Source organism: Martes martes (assembly GCF_963455335.1).
Source record: "Martes martes genome assembly, chromosome: 13".
NCBI lineage: Eukaryota > Metazoa > Chordata > Mammalia > Carnivora > Mustelidae > Martes > Martes martes.
In genome coordinates, this window is record NC_137901.1 from 61080372 (window position 1) to 61093369 (window position 12998).

The following is a 12998-nucleotide window of genomic DNA, read 5'->3' on the forward strand; positions in this document are numbered from 1 at the left end:
AAGGCAAAGGCTTTAACCCACTGAGCCACCCAGGCATATGTATCTTTGGGTAGTTTCTCTTGTTAACATGACCATACATGATTTTACTCATTTCAAAGGAAAGTGGTATAAAGAAAAAAAAATTCACATTAATAAAGATAAAACCTCGGTATTTCTAGTTGAGGATCTTTTGATCCTAGGATATTGTAAGTGAATCAAAGAGCAAACATTATTTCACAGTGTGGCCAAGTGTATTTTCTAAAGTTGGCTGCAACTGTATCTACCATTTCCCACGCTCTTCTGCAATGTGAACTTCCCCTCCCTCACCAAGGGTGGGATCTATTCCTCTAACCTGGTGACTCTGGGCTGGCTCTATGATGGCATGAACCAACAAAACGTGACAGAAGTGCCCAAGTGATAATGGCCAGATCCAGCACAGCCTTTGACTGACCTGACAGCTTCTGCTTTATTCTTCTTGGAAGCTGGCTCCAGGTAAGAAAAGCAAAAATCCTGAAAACACCTTGTTTTGAGAAGCCCTAGCAGATAAGACCCCATGGGGCAAGAGAAGCCAAGGGGCCTGAGGTGACAACAGGTGAGCAAAGTAACCATCTTGGAAGCAGGTCCTTGTCGCAGTCATCCTGGCTGATGCCCTTGAGGTTAGGGACCATCTGCCCAGCTGACCCTTCCCCAGATTCCTGACCCACACAGATGTGCACAAAATAATGGGGTTACTTTATGGAGGGGCACCTGGGTGACTCAGTGGATTAAGCCTCTGCCTTCGGCTCAGGTCATGATCTCAGGGTCCTGGGATCGAACCCTACATCGGGCTCTCTGCTCCGCAGGGAGCCTGCGTCCCCCTCTCTCTGCCTGCCTCTCTGCCTACTTGTGATCTATCTCTCTCTCTCTCATATAAATAAAATCTTTTTTTTAAAAATGGGGTTACTTTAAATGAACAATGTTTATGGTAGTTTGTCATGCAGTCATCAATGAGTACAGCATACAACCACCACCTTGGTTTGTATAGAGAAAAAAAGTCTCATTTCCTTACATAATATATTTCCATTTTATAAAACACATTCCTGTACTTTACCTTTTGTGTTTTTTTTTTAACCAAAGATCTATCTCCATTCACTAGTAGAGTCAACTAAGCTATTTATAATAGGAAATTAAGGAAAAAGAGTTACTAAGCTTCATGTAAAAGGTATTATAGTGTTAATATAGTGGTCCTCCCTTATCTGTCCTTTCACTTTCTGTCAGAAATGATGGCCAGAAGGTCAGGAGCAGCTTCCTACTACATCCCAACACCTATGTCATTCCCCTCACATCGTGTCATCACGTAGTCATTGTATCATCACATCATCACAAGAAGAGTAAGTACAGTACAGTAAGCTATTTTGAGAGAGACCACATTCACAAAACTTTCATCACAATATACTGTTTTAATTGTTTTATTTTATTATTAGTTATTTTTTTGTTGATCTCTTACTGCACCTAACTTATTACTCAAACTGTCAGAGATATATATGTGTAGGAAAAACAGTAGTGTACAGAAATCGATGCTATTTGCACTTTTGGGCCTCCCCTGGGGGGGTCTTAGAACATAGTCTCCCCAGATAATGGGAGGACAACTGTATTCGTTTGGGAAAGAAAAAAAAAAAACCAAAACCTCCATAACCAGAGTAGCAATTTTCTTTTTGCAAAATAAGCTTCATTGCCTATTATTTTATTTTTTTGTAGACAGTACATTGTAATTGCTTTGTTGTTATTATCCTTTTACATGTTTTAAAACTTTGCCAGCAAAGTCTTACTAATACTGCTGAAGGGACATTTTTCCTGCTTACTTGGCAAAGTTTCTCTGAATTAAAAAAGAAAAGAAAACAAAAACCAAAAATTGAAAATTGTGAAGACCGTTCTCTTTCCTTGCTTCTCTTTAGCCTTATTCCTCCCTCTTTCTCCTTTCCTTCTACCCTCTTCTGCTTTTTTTTTTTTCTTAAGTAAGCAATTCTCCCAATGTGGGGCTTGAACTCATGATCCTGAGATCAAAAGTCACATGCTCTCCTGACTGAGCAGAAGGTGCACCTCTTCTGCTTTTTCCTATAATCTATCAAAAAGACTTCTTATCTGCCTGCAATAGGATTTGACAGTAGTTCTCTTAGGCACAAAGGAAACTTACTGGCATGTGTTCTCAATGGCAGAATACGTACGAAGCAGGCTTGAACACAGGACAGCACTGAGAGCCTCTGGAGTTCTGAGTCCACGGAGTCTCAACTGAGGCCACACAGCAGACCTAACTGGGTTTGGGTCTCCCTTTCATGACAAATTTGACTTCCAGTTGTTCCCATTTCCTTAAACCACTCACTTTAGCCCTTGAGAGCATCTGATTGGCCTTGTCTAGGTTATGTGTTGTCCCCATGTTAACTGGGGTCAGAGAGGAATATCTCTGGCAGGAGGCATCTACTAGAAAAGAAGCAACTAAAAATTGAAGATGAACAGACCTTCACACCCAGAAATCCCATTCTAATATAGACCCTAAGGAAAAAAATCTCACACCTGTGTGCAAAGAGACATGTACAAGGATGCTCATTACGATAATGGAGTAAGAGTGAAAGAACTAGAAACTCATTAATATCGTCAACAGGAGAATGGTTAAATACATCATGATAGAGTCACACAGTGAAATACTATTACCAGTTAAAATAAATGAACTAAAACTACATGTGTTGGGGCAACTGAGTGGCTCGGTTGGTTAAGCATCTGCCTTTGGCTCAGGCCATGATCCTGGGGCTGGGATTGAGCCCCCTGTTGGGCTGCCTGCTCAGCAGGGAGTCTGCTTCTTCCTCTCCCTCTACCGCTCCCCCTACTTGTGCTTTCTCTCGCTTTTGCTCTCTCTGTCAAATAAATAAATAAAATCTTTAAAAAAAATAAAGAAAAATTCGGGTGCCTGGGTGGCTCAGTGGGTTAAGCCGCTGCCTTCTGCTCAGGTCATGATCTCAGGGTCCTGGGATGGAGCCCCGCATCGGGCTCTCTGCTCAGCAGGGAGCCTGCTTCCCTCTCTCTCTCTCTCTGCCTGCCTCTCTGTCTACTGTGATCTCTGTCAAATAAATAAATAAATAAATAAATAAATATGAAAAAAAAACTATATGTGTCATATTGAATAAATTTAAACAATGCAATAAGTGAAAAAAAGGTCATGTGTATACTACAAAAGCATTTATACAAAGTTTACAAACACACAAAGTAATATAGCATATATACAGTTAAGGAATTGGATATATGCAACATTAGTGTAACAACACAGGTAGAAGGAACATACTAGTGCTGGTCTTTTATATGTTAGCGTGTCTTACAAGTGAGTCACTCAGTGACTTTTGTTATAGACTACCTTTTAAAGGTTGTTGTATAGTCAACAAACTTGGAAGACAGAGATAGCGTCCCCATTGGGGGCAAAGCCAGCCAAGCTTATAGACCAGTATAAAAGATTCAGGTCCCTCCGTTCCTGAAATGCACCCCACTGTCTATCTAATTGTCATCTGGCTCTCTCTGCATTGCCCTTTGAGAACCGGGGCTCAACATATTAGTGTAAATATGCTGACCTGCTATTGTTGTAATAAATTGTCCTTTGTCTTTGATCCTGGAGTCTCATGTCTTCTTCCAGAATCCAAGGGAAGTTAACAGCTGAGAGATAATAGAAAAATACATAGGGCACCTGGGTAACTCAGTTGGCTAAGCCTCTGGCTCTTGGTTTTGGCTCAGGTCCTGATCTCATGGATCATGGTGATGTAGTTTTGAAATGTTGGTGTGGTCCAGAGCCAATGGCCACGGTACAAAAGGTGGTACAAAAAGGTGGTTTTATTAAGGCACAGGGACAGAACCTGTGGGCAGAAAGAGGGGCAGCTGCTGCCTGCTGTCCTGGGATTATGAGGAGCAACTGATAATATATTTTGGGGTTGGGGGAAGTAAAGATAAAGGAAGTTCCAAAAGGATTTTCATATGCAAAAGAAGACTCACAGGATACTGGAGGCCTTGCTGTTGTCAAATTAAAGTTGTTACCCCCTCTAGCAAGGCCATAACATTAAGACAGTGATCAGGAGCTTCCTGGAGGAACATTATACTCTGCCTGCCTCAAGGATTTGTCAATGGGCTGCAGGTAATAAGGACATTTAATTTTATCTACATTTCCTTCTGCATTTGTTTCACACACAGTGGGATGGAATTCCACGTGGGGCTCCCTGCTCAGCAGGGAGTCTGCTTGAAATTTCTCTCCCTCTGATCCTCCCCCACTTCATGAGCTCATGTGCTCTCTCTCTCTTTCTCTCTCAAATAAATAGATAAATCTTGTTTTAGAAAAAGGAGATAAATGTATATGAGCCTCTGCTCCCAGTTCCTGACATAGGGTTCATGTGAGATGTACCAGGAGCATCTTCAGACACACAGAGACTCACACTCTTTCCATGGTAATTCTTCCTCTGGCCTTTGAAGTCTAGCAGCATCCAAGTTTCCTACTTATCTCTCTGCTCCTTTTCTGGGTCTTACCGGATCCTCCTTCTCTAGGTGACCCTTACACTTTAAGTTCTTCAGGGTTTCAGTAGGGGTGCCCATCTTTTTTTTTTTTCCTACGTATTAATATGAATGTTTTTCATGTCTGTGTTTTTCCATAAATAATTTTTAATTCTTTTTTTTTTAAAGATTTTATTTATTTGACAGCCAGATAGAACACAGGTAGGCAATGAGACAGGCAGAGGGAGAGGGAGAAACAGGCTCTCTGCTGAGCAGGGAGCCCGACGTGGGGCTCAATGCCAGGACTTTGGGATCATGACCCAAGCCGAAGGCAGATGCTTAACTGACTGAGCCACCCAGGCGCCTCTAGAATTTTTAAATTCTGATAAAATACACATAACATAAACTTTACCATCTTAACTACTTTTATGTGTATAGTTCTGTAGCATTAAGTACATTCACACTATTGTGCAACTATCACCACCAACCATGCCCAGAACTATTTCATCTTGAAAAATTTAAGAGCTCTGTCTTGTTCTCCAGCCCCTGAGCTGTTGGGAGCTACTATTCCATCTCTATGAATTGGACTATGCTAGGGACCTCATATACATGGGCTCCAACAGTATTTTTCTGTGTGTGATTAACTTGTTTCATGCAGCATCATGTCCTTAGTGTTCATCCATGTTGTAAGTATGTGTCAGAATTTCCTTCCTTTTAAAGGCTGAATAATTTTCCATATATGCTACATTTTATGTATTCATTCTCTGATGGGCACTTGGGTTGCTTCTACCTTTTGGCTCTTGTAAATAATGCTGCTATGAACATGGGTCTACCAATATCTCTTTGAGATCCTGCTTTCAATTCTTTTGGTTACATACCCAGAAGTGGAATTGTTAGATAATAAGGTAATTTAAGTTTTTGAGTATTTTCCACAACAGCTGCACCGCTTTGAATCTCCACCAACAGTGCACACAGTTCCAATGTACCTTCACGAATATTCTTCCTTTTTTTGTTTTTAATTTCTTTTCCTTTTTTTTTTGTAAATAGTAACCATCCAGGTGGGTGTGATCAATTTCATCATGTTGTCTCATTGCTGATTTGCATTTCTGTAAGTGATTAGTGACATTAAGCATCTTTTCATGGGCTTATTGGTCATTAGCATACCTTCTTTAGAGAAATGTCTATCCATTTTTTAATTAGGTTATTTGTTTTGTTGTCACTGTTATCATTGAGTTGTAGTTCTTTGTAAATTCTGGATATTAATCCCTTGTCAGATACATGATTTGCACATATTTTCTTCCATTCTGTTGGCTGCCTTTTCACTCTGTTGATTATGCCCTTGATATCCAGAAGTTTTTAATTTTGATATAGTCCAAGTTATCTGTTTTTTTCCTTTTATTCCCTATGACAACAACCAAAAGTATCATATTCAAGAAATGATTGCCAAGGGGCACCTGGGTGGCTCAGTGGGTTAAAGCCTCTGCCTTCGGCTCAGGTCATGATCCCAGGGTCCTGGGATCGAGCCCCGCATCAGGCTCTCTACTCAGCAGGGAGCCTGCTTCCCCCCCTTCTCTCTGCCTGCCTCTCTGCCTACTTGTGATCTGTCAAATAAATGAATAAAATCTCAAAAAAAAAAAAAAAGAAGTGATTGCCAAATTGAATGTCATAAAGTTTTCCCCTATGTTTTCTTCCAGGAATTTTATAGTTCTAGCTCTTACATTTGGGTCTTTGATCCATTTTGAGTTAATTTTTGTATATAGTGTTAGGTAAGAGTCCAACTTCATACATTTGCATGTGGATATCCATTTTTCCCAATGCCATTTGCTGAAAAGACTGTCTCTTTGATATTGGGTGGTCTTGGCGCCCTTGTCAGAAACCACTTGGCCATATGTGCAGGATTTATTTCTGGGCTTTCTATTCTATTCCATTGGTCTATAGTTTGTCTTTACTCCAACACTACACTATTTTGATTGCTTTGATTGGTTTGTAGTAGGTTTTGATGTTTCTTACATTTGATGCGTTCATGTTAATACAATTTGAGATGAGAATTATGATTTTTTTTTCTATCAGATCATGTTGATAGCTGGAAACAGTCATAATGGGAGAACTTAGCCCCAGAAATCGCTATAAACCAGAGCTTTCCTTTGCACCCCAGATTTTGTTGAACATTTACCAGCACACCCCTGTTTCAGTATTTACATTTTTAATTGTTTTTGAATTTTACTAACAATACCTTCTACCGCAAATTTCTTCTTCTTGAATATTTGGTTTTCAGATGTCGGATATATTCATAATAAACATAAACATAGTACATATTATGTATTCCAATAATTCAAGAAATCTTTTTGAGAAATCTATTTCCCGAGTCTTTGTATGATATATGAATGACTATTTGCCGACATAAAGAATTCTGCTCTTCAAATCTCTGTGCCTACTGTGATATTTCTCTGGAAACTTAATGCTATGGAGAAGTATAAAAGCTGCTTTGATTCTTACTCCTTTGTAGGTAACTCATGATTGATGGATTGGATTCATGATTGGATTCCAGTAGAATTTTTCTCTTTATCCTTAGATATAAAAATGTTATCAGACTATTATTAAGTATGGGTCTTTGTCTATTAATTTTATCTGAAACGTGCTCAGTACTCTTTTTTTGGGTGGGGAGAGAGGCAGCAGGGGAGGGAGAGAGAATCTTTTTATTTGTATTAATTATTTTTATTAACATATAATGTACTATTTGCCCCAGGGGTATAGGTCTGTGAATTGTCAGGCTTACACACGTCACAGCACTCACCATAGCACATACACTCCCTAATGTCCATAACCCAACCCCCTCTCCATACCCCCTTCCCCCCAGCAACCCTCAGTTTGTTTTGTGAGATTAAGAGTCTCTTATGGGGGGCGCCTGGGTGATTCAGTGGGTTAAAGCCTCTGCCTTCAGCTCAGGTCATGATCTCAGGGTCCTGGGATGGAGCCCCGCATTGGGCTCTCGGCTCAGCAGGGAGCCTGCTTCCCCCCACCCCCCCTCTCTGCCTGCCTCTCTGCCTACTTGTGATCTCTCTCTCTCTGTATCAAATAAATAAATAAAATCTTAAAAAAAAAAAAGAGTCTCTATGGTTTGTCTCCCTCCTGATCCCATCTTGTTTCATTTTTTCCTTCCCTACCCCCAACCTCCCCACTCTGCTCTCAAATTCCTCATATCAGGGAAATCATATGATAATTGTCTTTCTCTGATTGACTTATTTCACTCAGCATAATACGCTCTGATTCCATCTATGTCATTGCAAATGGAAAGATTTCATTTCTTTTGATGGCTGCATAGTATTCCATTATATATATACATATATATATATATATGTATATATATATAATGGAGTGTGTGTACACACACACACACACACACACACACACACACACACACACCATGTCTTCTTTATCCATTCATCTGTTGTTGGACATCTGGGCTCTTTCCATAGTTTGGCTATTGTGGACATTGCTGCTATAAACATTGGGGTACATGTGCCCCTTCAGATCACTACATTTGTATCTTTAGGGTAAATAACCAGTAGTGCGATTGCTGGGTTTTAGGGTAGCTCTATTTTCAACTTTTTGAGGAAACTCCATGCTGTTTTCCAGAGTGGCTGCACCAGCTTGCATTCCTACCAGCAGTGTAAGAAGGTTCCCCTTTCTCTGCATCCTCAGGGAGAAAGAATCTTAAGCAGCCTCCACACCCAGCATGGACCCAGACATGGGCCTTAATCTCACAACCCTGAGATCGTGACCAGAGCTAAAACCAGGAATTGGATGCTTAACCAACTAAGTTACCCAGGAGCCCCTAAAATGCACTAAGTACTCTTAATCCATGAACCAAGGCTTGTTTCAACTCTGGAAAGCTTTTTACTTTTTTTAAATTAGATTTTTCTTATTGGGGCTGATGATTGCCTATGTCTTATTCTTTCTTGATTACTCTTGAGGAGACCTGTAATCTATAGATTGGATCTCCTTTCTTTTTTCCTCCATATTATTATTATTAATTTTTATTTATTTCTTTATTTTTTAGTAATCTCTACACCCAATGTGGGACTTGAACTCACAACTTCAAGATCAAGAGTACCATGTCCTTCCTTCCAACTGAGCCAGCTAGGCAGCCCCCCCCCCATATTATTTTTCATCATGTTATTCTCTTTGTATTTTTAGCTCTACTTTCATTTTTAAAATTTGGACTCAACATTTTTTATTGAGATGAAATTCATATAACATAAAATTAACCATTTTAAAGTGAATGATTTCATGACATTTAGTACATTGGCAATGTTGTGCAACTTCCATTTCTATCTAATTCCAAAACATTTTCATCATTCCAAAAAAGACCCCGTACTCACTAAGCAGTTACCCTCCATTCTCTCCTCCCCAACCCCAGCTCTTAGCAACTTCCAATATGCTTTCTGTTTCTAGGGATTTACTGTCTCCGGGTATGTCATACATGTGACATCATATAAGCATCTTTCATTTAATATAATATTTTTGAGTTTCATCCACATTGTGGATTTGATCACTGTCTAGGATCATTTGCTTTTAACCTGAAAAAACTTCATTACTATTTCTTGGAACATAAGTTAGCTGGTGACAAATTCTCTCAGTTTTTATCTGGGAATGTCTTTATTTCATCTTCAGTTTTGAAAGACAGCTTTGCTGTTTGTAAGATACTTGGTGAACAGTTTTTTCCTTTGAGCACTTTGAATGTTACTTCACTGCCTTCTGGCCTCCGCTGTTTGTGCTGGTTAAGTCCGTTGTTGATCTCACTGGAGCTCAAGACTTGCAAGCCATGAGTTCTTTCCTCTTGTTGCTTTCAAGATTTTCTCCTGTCTTTCCCTTTCAGCATTTTTACCCCAAAGTGTCTGTGGCTGTCTTTGAGCTTATCCTACTTGGATTTCTTTGAGCTTCTTAGATGTCTAGGTTAATATTTTTCAATAAATTTAGGAGTTTCCAAGCCATTATTTCTTTAAATATTTTTCTCTTCTTTTCTCTTTCTCCTCTTCCGATACTTCCATTAGGCATATGTGGTGTACTTAATGGAGTCCCACTAATCTCTGAGGCTATGTTCATTTTTCTTCATTATTGTTTCCCTCTGTTCTTCAGATTACATATTCTTCATCAACCTATCTTCTGGTTTGCTAATTTTTTCTTCTGTCAGCTCAAACCTACTGCTGGGTCCCTCCAAAGAAATTTCCACTTCAGTCATTGTACTTTCAAACTCCAGAATTTCCATTTGGTTTAGTTTGTTTGTTTTAACTTTACAGGGAGAGAGTGAACAGGTTGGGGGAGGGCTGGAGCAGTAGAGGGAGAGGGAAACGCAAGCAGACTCTGCACTCAACATGGAGCCTGATGTGGGACTTGATCCCATGACCCTGAGATCACAACCTGAGCTGAAAATAAGAGTCAGATGATTAACTGCCTGCACCACCCAGACATGCCTGGTTGTTTTTAATAATTTCTCTTAATTGATGTTCTCTCTTTGATATGATGATGGCATCACACTCTTCTTTATTTCTTTAAGTATGGTTTCCTTCAGTTTTTTTTCATGAGAAGTTTCTGCTCCCTGCCTCTGTGTGTGTGTGTGTGTGTGTGTGTGTGTGTGTGTGTGTGTGTGTGTTTCTGTGTGTACAGGTCATGCTTTCTTGTTTCTTGTTTCTTTGTACATTTCATATTTTTTTTGTTAGAAATTGGACTTTTTTGACAAAATATTGTAGAACCTCTAGGTAGTGTTTTTTGTGGTGGTGGTGGTTATTTGCTTATGTTTTCAGTGACTGACTGGCTGGTTTGCTTTAGAGAAGTTGTTTCTCCCTATGATGTTAAGCCTCTGATGTTGGCTCCTCAGGAAGGCACAGATTTGGATATGCTCTTGGACTTGCCTTCGTCTCTTATTCTACTACTACTGTCCTTACTCTTACTTAGTAGCCAGAGGAATTCTTTATAAGGTAAATGAAATCATTTCACTGCACTGTGCTATACCTTAGGTGGTTCCCCACCTCACTCAGAATAAAAGCTGCTGTCCTGACCATGACCTAGAAGGCCATCTGGCCCCCACTGCTTCTCTAACTCCATCTCAGTACCCTGTACATCCACACTTCCACATCAACCACACCACCTAGCTTCCTACACTCCAGATGCACTAGTTAACTGTTGTGGCTGTAACAAGCTACCTCAAGTTTGGTGGTTTAAAACAACACTAATTTACTGTCTTACAGTTTGGGAGGTCAGAAGTCCAAAATGAGTCAGCAGGGCTGATTTCCTTCTGGACTCTCTAGGGCCGAATCTGGTTTTGTGCCCTTTCTAGCTTCTATAAGATGCTTGTGTTCCTTGGCTTATGGTCCTTTCTCCATATTCATAGCCAATGGGGTAGCATCTTTAAATCTCTCTCTCTCTCCCCGCTCCCCCTGTTTCTCCTCCTCTTTCTCTCTCCTAGCTTTCCTCTCTCACCTTTCCTCCCATTATCACATCTCCTTCTCTGACTCTGACCCTCCTGCTTCCTTCTTATAAGGATCCTTGTGATTATACTGGGCTCACCCAGATAATCCAGGATAATCTTCTCATCTCAAAGTCCTTAACTTAATCATATCTGCAAATCCCTTTTCCCATATAAAATACCATAGCCATAGGTTCCAGGGATTAGGACATGGACATCTTAGGGGCCATTACACAGCATACCACATCAAGCATGCCCATGTCCTATAAACCACTTACGGTTGTCTGCTTTAGAGAGACTTTCCCATATTTGTACAAGTAGATATGGATAAAGATGTTTAGTTTAGCAACCTGTATAATAGCGAAACATTGGCGCTAACTTCTTTTTTCCACAAGAGTGGCTAAGAACATAACTCTGAAGCCAAACTGCTTTGATTCAAATTCCAACTCAGTCATTGATGAGCTCTGTGAATTTGAGCAATTTTCTTAGCTTCTCTGTAGATGTTCTGTCATCTCTAAAACGGTTGTCACAATAGTCCCTATATTTTAAGGTCATTTTGTGGACAAAACCACTTAATACAAATCAAGTGCTTAGAAAGTGCCTGGCAAATTTCAGGTTGATTGTTATGGTGGTGATTTGTTTGCTTAATACCACTCTCTCCAGCAGTTAAAATTAATAAGCTATCACTCATATCAGTAGAAATATCTCATATCTCTTACATTGGGTGAATAAATCAAGATGCAAAAGATATATACTGTATGACATCATGTACTTTTAAAAACACAATGCAATAGTTCAGATTATTATGGATGTAATAAGAATTAGTAAAAGTGCAAAAGGGTATAATATCCATTAATGTCATAGTCATGTCCATCTGTAGTGAAGGAGAGAGAGCGTCACCTACATTTATAGTATTTTTCTTTTTTACTAGTTCATCCACTCATTTTTCAAAATAGAAAGATATGAAGTAGATAAAGTGATATGTCCATTTCTGCTTTATCTTGCCACAGCTGTTAGGTATCATATTATTCTTGTATTTATATGTTTGAATTGTCTTATAATTGAAAATTAGAAAAATTAAGAAAAAAATGGGGGATTGGAAGCTCTGTGTGTACATGTACGGGATCTTTTTTTCCAGTAGCCTGGCAGACTGCGCTAAGGTCTGACCAGGACTCCAACACCTTTCAGCAGCAGACCCTGGTGCTGATAGGTAGAACTTTTCTTGAGGCTACTTATTGGAGCCAAAGTCGACTCTCCTCCCTCTTGCTGGCATGCTGGTGGTGATGGGTAGTCTGGCACTGGGGCTCTGCTGTAGCCCCTGACAGGTCTGGCCACCTCCACCATCTTCGCCTCATCTGATCTCTGCATGGCACCCAGAGTTATTTACAATAGACAAGATACTATGTTCAGATTCTTCCAGTGACTTCCCAATCTCTCTTAGAATCCATCTCAGGTTCTCATCATAATCTTGACACTATAGGATCTCTCCCACATCATCCCTACTTTTCCCTGGATCATTGCATGCCTGGCACCCACTGGACTCCTTGCTGTTCATCGAGCAAGCCTTGTATGCTTCTGTCTCATGACCTGTGTACTTGGCACCTAACTCCCTGCTGGAGGCCTCCATTTTACCCAAGTCTTTGCTTCTGTATCACTTCCTCTGAAGTTCAGCCCCCTCAACCCGTCAAAAGTGGAGTCCTGCCACTCTGTCCCATTATTCTATTTCAGTTTTCTTCAAGCATTACCTGTTCTTTTAATATTTATTTACTTATTGCCTGTCTGCCCTATTACAATGCCAGTTTCATGAGACCAGGGACTTCCCTGTCTGGTTCACTGTTGAATCCCCTAAAACAGTATCTGGTACAAGTTTCACACAAAAAATACTTGTTGACTAATATTCATATTAATATTTGTTGAATAAATATTTAAATGGTTGATAACAGGTCAGAAAGAAGTGTCAGAGGGCCATACACTTGGGCACTTCATCTTTCTGCCTTTATCACCATGCTTCCTTGCTTCATTTACTGCCCCTAGTCTAATGCCCATGAGGTGTGAC